This window comes from Schistocerca nitens, chromosome 4 (assembly GCF_023898315.1).
Source record: "Schistocerca nitens isolate TAMUIC-IGC-003100 chromosome 4, iqSchNite1.1, whole genome shotgun sequence".
Taxonomy (NCBI): domain Eukaryota; kingdom Metazoa; phylum Arthropoda; class Insecta; order Orthoptera; family Acrididae; genus Schistocerca; species Schistocerca nitens.
Window position 1 is genome coordinate 946,989,310 of NC_064617.1, and position 12,225 is coordinate 947,001,534.

Sequence of the window (12,225 nt, forward strand, 5' to 3'; positions counted from 1 at the left end):
ATCCACCTGAACACAGCCTATTATGTGCAACACGTTGCACGCATCCCTAAGACTTTAAACGCTCTAGCTCTCTAACTATAATTGATTGACATTTCATTTAAATTTACTTGTACACAGCTGGTTCAAATGCTTCAGCTATATGATAGAAAATAGGAAAAATGATGTTCTATTAAAAATAAATATAATTTGTTGCTGTAACGCTCTAGAAAATATCTAAAGGAACTATGTTCGTAACTCCGCAGATGAAAAAAGTGTCGAAATAAATATAATGATGACTAACTGACAACCGCAGCTGCCGACAGGTGTTGTTAATATACCTCGATGTGGACAGCTGAAAATTCGTGCCCCGACCGAGACTCGAACCCTGGATCTCCTGCTTACATGGCAGACGCTCTATCCATCTGAGCCACCGAGGACACAGACGAATAGCACGACTGCAGGGACTTATCCCTTGCACGCTTCCCGTGAGACACTCATTCCCAACTGTCCACAATTCTACATATGTATTATACCTTATAGACATTTTGCCCACCCACTCATTACTCGCGCACGCTTCTGTGAGAGGTTATACAGTCCCGTAAAAAAAAATTAAAAAAAATAATATGGGAAGCGATAGGAGGAACTATTACTGTAAAATGACCGTCAAACCGTTCTTGTGAATCCTGTGTAAAGTAGGAGTGCTATTTTCAGAGAGAACTAGAAGTAATGCTGAATAAACCTTCGGCTACTTTCATCTCTGCTCTTTCGTTTAGAGTAGAGAGCAGTGAATTTTCTATGAGCTGTCACAAAAGCGTCTATTTGATGCTGTTTAGCGAGGTTCGCAGAACCATCGGCGTCCTTAATGCAGGTCCGGGGAAGCTCTCAGTCCCAGCAGCGATGAATGTACGAAACAGTTGTCTGTCAACATTTTGGTCGATGAGTCTGCAAAATGGGAAATGTTATTCATAGGTCAGAATGAGATAAAAAAACCATTCCCCATCGCAAGAGCGACACGCGCTCTTAACTGTACGACGAAATCCAACGATGACTGGAAAGCAAAGAGTTGCCTTAGGAGCTGCGATTTCCCGACACAGACGCTCAGAAAACTTAACCTGTGTAGAAGACGTTCAGCAGTGTGTGTTCGGCTCAGTGTGGTCTAAATCTGAGTCCGTCTGTTGTGGAGTCAGCACTATCGAAGATGGAGAATGAATCAATATGGTTACGTTTTCTTTGTTTGGCATCTAACTTTGTGACTTTATCTGTGTACAAGATGTCAGCAGTGTGTGTTCGGCTCAGTGTTGTCCAAATATGAGTCCATATGTTGTAGAGTCAGCACTGTAGAACATGGGGAATTAATGAGTGGAGTTCTTTGTTTGGTATCTAACTTTGCGACTGGTTTGACGCGGCCCGTTACGTTTTCTTCAACTACGCTTATCTCTTCATATCACAAGATGCTTACACTCAGTGTTCTCAATTATTCTTTCTCCTTCTTCTACTACAATTTTTTATTTCTACGGCTCCGTCTTCTAACACAGAACTTATTCCATAACGTCTTAACGAATGTTAGGCTAGATGGTTGCATATAGTTCCATTTACAACACTCGTATCAGGCATTCTACTTACGTCGTATAAAGTAGGACCAAGAGGAAATGCGTTTAACGTCAGCTGTGTAGAGTTACCTTCTCGCTGCTTTTAACGGCGGAGTCTGGCATGAGAGTCCAGCTTTACAGCGCAGTAGCCGATTCCACCCGATTTATCCTTCGACTTCGGCACATTTCTAGAATATTTTTGCGAAAAATTTCAACGCCAACATTAAATGGCATTAATCAACTTTACTTGTGGTTTCGAGAGCATTCGAGTGTCGTTGGAAAAAGTAATGTAAAAAAAGTAAAGTTAAGTAAAGTAAAAAATCCGTAAGAAACCGCAAAGCGCAGCGATTCACATGGCGGTCGACGTTTGAAGACACAACAGAATTTCAAGCCAATGTGACGCGCGAGTTGCACAACATCTCAAAGAAGGTAGTTTCAAATGGTTGTATGTGTGTTCTATGTGTTGTGCGCAAGTGAGGGGGGAAGGGATGGGAGAGACTACGTGACGTTACACTACTTCCGGCTATTATTAAACTGGTAACATGGCAATAATGTTATTCCTATGAAAGAATAGTACTTTGACCGTGATCGTGCGTAATGGTAAGATAGCAGACTAATTTTTTCCCCTAAGGGTTTCTATTGAAAGCAAGCAGAGGCAAGACAAAACGGGATTCGAACCAATGTTCTATTAGTAATCAAGTAAACTGTAATTACGTGATAGGAGAGGCAAAATTGTAGCCAGTACTAGCATGGTTCATGAAGGAAGTTAACTTATGTGACTGACTTCGAGAGGAGGAGTATTTGTACGTTTAGGCAACAACCGGCTCTCAGTAACACTTACTATCTGTACTTTACAGTAGGAAGATAATGATTATTATAGATAACTAATTACTAATGGTTGAGCACTATTAACTTGAACAAGAAATTCTTTTGTCAGTTTAATTACAGGGGGATACTATTATTGAAATAGTTATGAAGTAATTGTATCTTTTGTAGTGATTTATAAATTGTGGGTGCAGCAATCAGTCGTCCTTTTTAGATTTTATTATGCAAGTCCAGATTTCGGCTAGTAGCTAGCCATCCTCAATGTGCTATTTTTAATTCTCAATACTCATATTCAAAGAACTGTGATTGACGCCCGAACAACTGGGACTTACATGCATTGAGAATAAAAAAAAGCGCATTGAGGATGGCTAGCTACTAGCCGAAATCTGGATTTGCATAATAAAGTCTAAAAAGGACGACTGATTGCTGCACTCTATAGCCATATACAGTCGCTGAGTGCATCCACTTTCCTAATGGAAGGCAACCTGATGAGGGTTTTGTAGTGATTATTATTTGTATTCTCCTGGAATATTCAATTCCTTATACTGTTTAGCTCAAATGGAACACATGATACTTGAATCTAGTATAATTTGAATATTTGTTGCCAGTTGCGTATTCTTAATTGCTGTTGTAAGACGACCTTTAAATCAGGCTCGATTATTAGCATGGGGACCCAGCAGCTAATATGTCGGTAGACACACATCGCGGCCGAACACTTTATAGTCACGACACAATGTGGGAAAAACTATTAACTACATAACACGTGAAATTGTAAACACTATTATTTCAATAAGAAAAATCTTTGAACTGAATACTTGAATTCATGTCGTAGTAATTGTACTCTGATGTAACTTTAGCTCTCCATTTACGAAAACTATGTCGAGTGTTTCAAATCTTATGCTCACTAAATAATTATGTACTTTACAACTCAACTTTTGTTAAGGAAGATAATTGTCTTTCACTTTACTAAAATAGGATACTAGGATTCATCGTAGCATTTGCTATAGGATCCTGTCTAAGTAAACGTTACGGATAAAATATAACAGCAAATCGTTATTATTGAAATCGAAACCACGTAACTGGCCCATGCAGTTATACGGTACTCAACGTTCGAGATGAAGGCGGTGGCAGCATCGATCTTCTGTGTTATTAAAAAAAAGGCAGCAAAAGTATCCATGGCTCTTCCCGTGTAACAGGCTCTGAAAATACTATTTTTAGAGTCGGATTTTCATAGTACAGACCTTACCAAAGTATGTCATGAATAAGAAGCCGCATTACTTCCACATCAGAGGCTATATTCTATAACGTTTCAGTTCTCGCCCTTTCAACTCACAAGATCGAACCCTTTGCCTACTAGCCACCAACTGACACATGCCTCACAGGACCTTTGCAGTTCGAACGCCAGATCCACCTTTTCTATTTCCACCTAGCCTGTTCCGTTAGGGAGGGACTTCCCTCTAAGGTTCACATGATTACATACCTACTTCCCCTATGCATGAACCAGTATTACAATTGTACTGTTAACTTTTACGTTCTCTTACAGTACATTATTTACAATTAATTACAATTACATACATTATCATAAATAATCAATAAAAGATTTCCATGGAAGTTACATCAAAGAACGTGGTTACACAGAAATCGCCTTAAGTAAAAACAGACAAAGAAGTTAGATAAGACCATTGTAGGTAATACCGATAGCAGTGTTACAACGAGATACATTAAACCCATCGTCTTAGATTTTCTCTATTTTTTTACTAATCCAGTCTCGGAACTTTTTGGACCGACAGGGTACATAACCAAAGGGTGCGTCAACCTTAAATCTCTAAATGTGTAACAGACGGGATGGTTATCGATCTTTTGTAGACAATGAAATTATTAAATGATTACAGAATGCGACTAAAAGCGAGTACTGCAAAACATATTTTCGTGAAAAACGATGAAAGAATCTATAAAACTTCCGTTTACGGAGCATGCGATGCTCTGAAACGCTACCCACTCAATCATAACAAAGAGTCAGATTGCAAAGATTCGTCTATTGATTCACTATTAGTTGATATGAAAGTCGCCATACAGTTTGAATAGTCTGATATCGGCTGTTCCAAATCTAGAAATATATGGTAGATAAGAGTAATTAAAAACTGCTAAATGTAAAAGTGGAATAATCAATTCCAAACACGCAAATGTCTCCGAAAAATAAATGGTCAAAGAATATTAACACATTTTTGCTGAAAAATAGAAACAGTTGAACATTGACAAAACTTTTCTTTGAAAAACTCTGCAACAGTCTAGTTTCCCCCAGCTCGACAGTGCGTGTTCCATTGTCGCGCAGCCTGTAGCTGTGTCCAGGCGACATTCCTGGCGTGTGTTGCCTTGACCACTCCCCGCAGGCGAAGAATGAACTTTAAAACAAAGGAGTCTGGCGGTCAGTGTATCGGGCGATTGCATCATGTCTGTGTGCTGGGATTACGGTACATTTGTTCCATACAACAGTTTTTTGTTCCAATTACGTTTTTCGTTCAAATAACGGTGTGTGTGAGAGAGAGAAAGAAGAGAGAGAGAGAGAGAGAGAGTAAAACACAGAGAGCTCTGCTGCCGCTAGATGTGTGACTGCAAAGAAATAAAATACGAAACAGCGAATTCGACGTTAATAGCATAATAATAGTGTAAAAATTCCCCAATAAGAATTTACAACCAAATCAAGCCTGTAACTGGACTGGAATCATATTTTGAAGAAGTGGGGTTCTGATTCCCATACGGCCATCCAGTTACAGGTTTTAGATAATTTTCCTCAATCACTTCCGGGTGAATGATGCGTCACGCTTATCAAACAAGAGCTTTTTCCCCGTCTTTAATGACCTCGTAGTCGGGACGTGCACGCGTGTCTGCGCTTCCTGACTTACATTATCTGTGACTGCCATAATAAATTTCAGTCGAAAGTAGTTCTTACGTTGGATTCCACCCCAAGCTCCATCTTCCCGTCCTTCACCTCTCCCCTTTAGGCACCTACAATGGAGCCACTACTTCCGTTTCTAATAACCATTATTTCGGAAAAGCGTTATACTTTTTTTTTGGTATTAAGCTATTAATATGACCATGAACTTTGTGGAAGTGGTTGTGGGAAAAAAAAGAAACTGTATCGTGTATTGTTAAGCTCTTGGAGGGAAAATGATTGGAATAGACGCAAGGTATATAAAAAGAGACTAAGAAATTGGCAAGAAATGAGGAAGAGGCATGGGAAAGAGTATGTGGGGAAACAGAGCATTCGCTTGGATATAGAAGATATGAGGATGTTAAGGAAGAAGAGAATGACAAGCAATCCCGCACCCGCAGTACAATCTACATCTACAGGTGTTGAACAGTGGAAAAAGCACTTTGAACAACTTCTGATAGAAAAAGCAGAAGCTTTATATTAGGTAATACAGAACCTATACTAGAGTAAGAAGTAAAGGGGATGCTGAAAAAGGCAAGAAATGGAAAGGCAATTGAATCGGGACGAGTTATAACTGCAGAAATATAGGCTTCCTCAATTGGTGAGACTTATATATACATTGTTCACTCTGATTGTGGAGGGAGAGGAAATACCAAAAAGATAGTGGTGCCAATCACACATACCTGCTAGCTGCAAAAAAGGAAACAAGAAGCAACCAGGATTAGTGTTAGGGCTTCCATCAGCAGACTTTTTATCTTTATACTGAAGATCAGGTTGGAGATTGAGATTGAGGGAAAGACGCAAATGTAACAAACCGGTTTTAGGGTAGGAATATCTTGTATGGATCATATTTTTAGCCTCAGACAAGTAAGTGAGAATGGGTATTCTAAGGGTCAGGAAGTACACTTAATATTTGTGGATTTAGAAAAAGCGTATGATTCTGCACCCATGAACGCACTATGAGAAGCGATGGAGTATATCGTATATAAGCACTACAGATAGCCCTAATTCAGGAAATATACGAGCAATCTTAGCCAGTAGTTAAAGTAATGAGAAAGTTGAGTGAAGAATTCCAAACATCGTAAGGACTTAGGCAGGATTGCAGTGTGTCACCGATCCTGTTTAAAATAAACATGCAGTATATATTGGAGCGGTGGAATCAATCGCCACTGACGTAATTTGTTCACAGTGGTGTCAGAAACATCTCACAGAAGTTGTGGAAAAAAATCCTGTGTCTCCGAAGTGAAGCAGGTAAGAGTCACTTTTCAACTTTCTTGGTCTTGTTCTGGTCCTTTGTTGTGTAAGTTATACACAGAATACACAGCAGTAGCCTTTAATTCTTGATTGCATTTTAAAGGGTGGCTAGTAACCTACCATATTGCATCCAGATGTTTTGCAAATGTGACGTGTGCTGCCATCTGTTGACTTCGCTAGGAATCATTGTTAATGTACGAAAGAGCTCGCATTTAACGTCCCCAAAGAGTGCGTGCGTTCTCTTTAATGTCGGTCGGTTGGCTGATTTGGGGGAGGGGACCAAACAGCGAGGTCATCGGTCCCATAGGATTAGGGAAGGATGGGGACGAAAATCGGCCGTGTCCTTACAAAAATGCCATTCCGGCATTTGCCTGAACTGATTTAGGAAAATTGCGGAAAACCTAAATCAGAATGGCCGGAAGGGTGTTTGAACCGTCGTCCTCCGGAATGCCAGTCAAGTGTACTAACAACTGCGCCACCTCGCTCGGTCTCTCCTTAGGGCACAACTGCAAAATTTGTATCCCTCGAGTGCGTTGTGGAGTCCGAAGGATAGGATTTGCTTCTGAATTACGTCAAATAAAGTACGGAAATCGTACAGGAAGCTCTTCTAACTGAAGAGCTGCTCATTGAGACCAGACAACGAATTGAAAATGGAGAAAGCAAACAAAGGTTGTTGCTGCTCTTAGTACGAAGGAGTCTGCTTGAAGAAAAAGATTGAAAGCAGTGAGTAGAGAACACAGATTTTGGCGTTTCCAGAGGACTGGATCCAGTGCATTAAGTGTGGGAGATGGTGGCACTTCATTTGAGGGTGATATTGCGTTCATTTGTGACATTTGCTAAATACGTACTCTTTAGGCATGTTTTGAGTACTCTTAAGCGCAGGTGAACGAAACAGTGAGCATTTTCCATTTTTTGTGTTTTTGAAAACTTCAACAACAGTATTACCTCTCTGCTGCTGTAGTTTTCTGAACACGTAGATTTAATAGGGGTGGAGATCTCCTCTGAACAACACGTTGAAAGGTATCCCGGATATGCGCAGTAATGTTCATGTCTGGGGAGTTTAAATTTCCTTTACTTTACGTCTATGGTCACAAATTTTTTCTCATCAGACCACCGGTTTCGGTCTATAATGACCAACTTCGGATCTGTTTTATAAAAACATGACCATCTTCAGATCTGTTTTATAAAAACATGTCTGAAGATGATCATTATAGACCGAAAGCGGTAGCCTTATGACAAAAAATTTGTGACTATAGGCATAAATCAAGGAAATTTATTCTCTTTTTGTGTCACTGTTTCACTCGCGACCATGTCGCAGCTTGTGAATCTGGGGAGCTGGTGGCCAGCAGAAGTCTTTAAACTCAGAAGAGTGTTGCTGGAGCCACTCTGTAGCAATTCTGGACGTGTGGGGTGTCGCAGTGTCGTGCTAGAATTGCCAAAGTCCGTCGGAAACGATGGACATTAATGGATGCAGGTGATCAGACAAGATGCTGTCACCTGTCAGAGTCGTATCTAGACGTATCAGGGGTCCCATATCACTCCAACTGCACACGCCCCACACCATACAGAAACTCCACCAGCGTGGACAGTCTACCTGCACACATGACAGGTCCATAGATTCATGAAGTTGTCTCCATATCCGTACACGTCAATCCTCTCGATACAATTTGAAACGAGACTCTTCCGACCAGGCAACATATTTCCAGTCATCAACAGTCCAATGTCGGTGTTGCGTAAATCTTTGTGTCTTGCAGTCATCAACGGTAAACGAGTGGGTTTTCGGCTCCGAAAGCCCAATTCGATGATGTTTCGCAGAATGGCTCGCACGCTGACACTTGTTGATGGCCTAGCACTGGAATCTGCACCAGTTTGCGGAAGGGTTGCACTTCTGTCACGTTGAACGATTCTCTTCAGTCGTCGTTGGTCCTGTGTTTGTAGGACCTTTTTCCGGCCGCAGCGATGACGGAGATCTGATGTTCAACCGGATTCCTGATATTCATGGTACACTCGTGACACGGACGTACGAGAACATCCCCACTTCATGGCTGCCTCGGAGATGTGTCCCGTCGCTCGCGCGCCGACTATAACACCTGCTATTGTTGCAGCAGTAACCGATCTAACAAATGCGCTAGATACTTGTTGATTTACACAGGGTGATTCACGAAGATATGCAAATATTTTAATGTGTTATTCTACAAGTAAAATTAAAGAAAAATGTTCATATAAACACAGGTCCGCAACTGTTTGGTTACAGAGTTACGGCTAGTAAAAGGTTTTGCCTGAAATTTAGCAACTTCGCTAATCTGAAGCCACCGCAAAACTGTACGAGGTTAAAGTAAAGCACGCTTTCCATTTATTTGTTGTTATTGATCTGGTGAATCTAATACAACATGTCCCAGACGTGTATCTGCAGTAGTTTTCCCGAACATCCAGAGAAGCAAAGGTTATTATGCAAGTAAATTTGTTTACTTTACATTAAGAATGTAGAAATGTTTAGTTTTCTGTATTGTTCAGTTAAAGTAGTTTGCAGATTATTTATGAAATAGGGATGCGTTTCAAATTTACGACAGAGGAATACGCCGATATGGTGTTTATTTATGGCAAATGTGATGGTAATATTACGGCTGCAGTTTATGAATATCGCGTACGTTATCCAACTCGGAGGATTCCGAATACACGAACCATTAGTGGAGTATTTCGAATGTTACGGGAACAGGTTCTCTACCTAGCGTTCATAATCATTACGAGCGCTCGATACGTGAAGACGATGATGAGGATATTATGGATGCTGTTAAACGTAGCCTGGCTACCGTACAAGACTTACCTCTCAGCGATTAGGCATTTCACAATCTAAGGTATGGGGTACACTGAAGTACAATAATCTGTATCCTTACCATAAACAAAAAGTGCATCATTTACATCGGGGAGATCCTGCCCTTCGCTTGTAGTTGTGCAACTGGTTAAACACTGAAACTTCCTGATAGATTAAAACTGTGTACCGGACCGAGACTCGAACTCACGACCCTTTCTCACAGCTTCACTTACGCCAGTACCTCGTCTCCTACCTTCCAAACTTCACAGAAGCTCCTCTGCTTACCTGTGAAGGTTTTGCTAACTTTAATACAAAAGCTTATCTGTACCCCACATGTTTCGTACCGCCCTACTCTTTGGCTGACAAGGAGTACACAGCTGGAATAGCAAGACAATGCCGAATGACGGCTGCGCTCTGGCTTTCCGCTTCTCAGAGGCGTGTCGTAGTGGAAGGTCGTGTTTACGCGGAGTTGTCCCTGCCTCTGCTGCACCAGCCGGTTCTCTCAAGATGTCAGGGGTTACTCACCACGCCACTGTGTGGAACGCATTACCAGTTGGATTGAATGTGGAGGACAAGATAGCAGTACCACAGCACTCCCTAGTTCTGGTTAAAATTTTCCTGCAACAGTCATTTTACGGAACTCAAAAAATAACTGTTTTGCGTTGGATCCCACTGCTCACTAGCTCTACAGTTACCTGTGTTTACATGACAGAATAGTGGTACACGCATCTTTCCCGCAGGTACTTTATGGAACTACAAAGGTCCCTAAAGAATTCGACTACATACATCGTCGGCAACACTGATTCCGCCATCTGCGTGCCCACCAAGCACTTCGTGGATGTTTATACCTTAAGTGGCAAAATGCCGACGTCATACAAATTGAGCAAAATAGATTTCCAAGAGGCTTTTGACACTGTACCTCACATGCGGCTTGTAATCAAATGGAATATCGTCTCAGTTATGCGACTGAATTTGTGATTTCCTGTCAGAGAGGTCACATTTCGAAGTAACTAACGGAAAGTCATCGAGCAAACCAGAAGTGATTTCTGGGGTTCCCCAAGATAGTGTTATAAGCCCTCTGCCGTTCCTTGTCTATACAAACGATTTAGGAGGGAGTCTGAGCAGCCATCTTAGGTTGTTTGCAGATGACGCAGTCGTTTATCGACTAATAAAGTCATCAGAAGATAAAAATAAATTGCGAAACGATTTAGAAAAAATATCTGAATGGTGCGAAAATTGGCAGTTGACTCTGAATAACGAAAAGTGTAAGGTCATCCACATAAGTGCTAAAAGGAATTCGTTAAACTTCGGTTACACGATAAATCAGTAGAATCTAAAAGCCGTAAATTCAACTAAATACCTAGGTATTACAATTACAAACAACTTAAATTGGAAGGAACACATATAAAATGTTGTGGGGAAGGCTAACCAATGACTGCGTTTTATTGGCAGGACACTTGGAAAAAGTAACAGACCTACTAAGGAGACTGCCTGCACTATGCTTGTCCGTCCTCTTTTAGAATACTGCTACACGGTGTGGGATCCTCACCAGATAGGACTGACGGAGTACATCGAAGACGTTCAAAGAAAGGCAGCACGTTTTGTATTATCGCGAAATGTGAGAGAGAGTGTCATAGAAATGATACAGGATTTGGGCTGGACATCATTAAAAGGAAGGTGTTTTTCGTTGCGACGGAATCTTCTCACGAAATTACAATCACCAACTTTCCCCCATGAATGTGAAAATATTTTGTTGACAGCAACCTACATAGGGAGAAGCGATCACCACGATAAAATAAGGGAAATCAGAGCTCATTCGGAAAGATACAGGTCTTCGTTCTTTCCGGGCGCTATACGAGATTGGCATTATAGAGAATTGTGAAAGTGGTTCGATGAACCCTCTGCCAGGCACTTAAATGTGATTTGCAGAGTATCCACGTAGATGCAGAAGAGAGAGACAAATGGATCGCTGAGCCACCGTTCGTACTGGAAGAAGACTCACACGAACATTTACCTGCATTCTCAGAATTGTTCAAATGGTTCAAATGGCTCTGAGCACTATGGGACTCAACTGCTGAGGTCATTAGTCCCCTAGAACTTAGAACTAGTTAAACCTAACTAACCTAAGGACATCACAAACATCCATGCCCGAGGCAGGATTCGAACCTGCGACCGTAGCGGTCTTGCGGTTCCAGACTGCAGCACCTTTAACCGCACGGCCACTTCGGCCGGCTCAGAACTGTCACCATATATCGCAGAGCAATGGCGTAATAGAAACCCTGGTATGTAGGGTACGCCCTCTGAGTATGAAATCACAAGCATGGACGAGCAAACATAAACGTAGTCTTCAAGGAAAACGGATACACTGAGTGGCAGATTTAATGAGCACTACGAACTGCACTGACAGTTCTGTCCTACGAGAGAGCGGATGGACATGAACAGTGTGTGTTCAGTGCTTTTGTTTCTTACACAAGGACATTATCGAGGAAAATAGAACGAATCCTTTGGAAAAAAAATAGACTGTGTTCAGCCCTTCTACAGAGCAATGCCGGCGTTCATCATATCCTCTGCCGTAGTAGCAGTTCTGCGTGAGGCTGAAGATACAAGCGGCCCTCGAGCCGACCAATAATCAATTTATTAGCGCAGCGCAGTATCGATCGCCAAAATACAGAGAAAAACAGAACTGAAAGTTTACATGTTTCCATTACGTATTCCATCGTCTTACTGGGATATATTGTTAAACTTGGGAAGCTAAAACGTCTTAAATAACATTTTCAAGTTGAAGCTTTTTGGAGTGTTTGAATGCAATAAATCTTGAATTTCTATTTCAAACT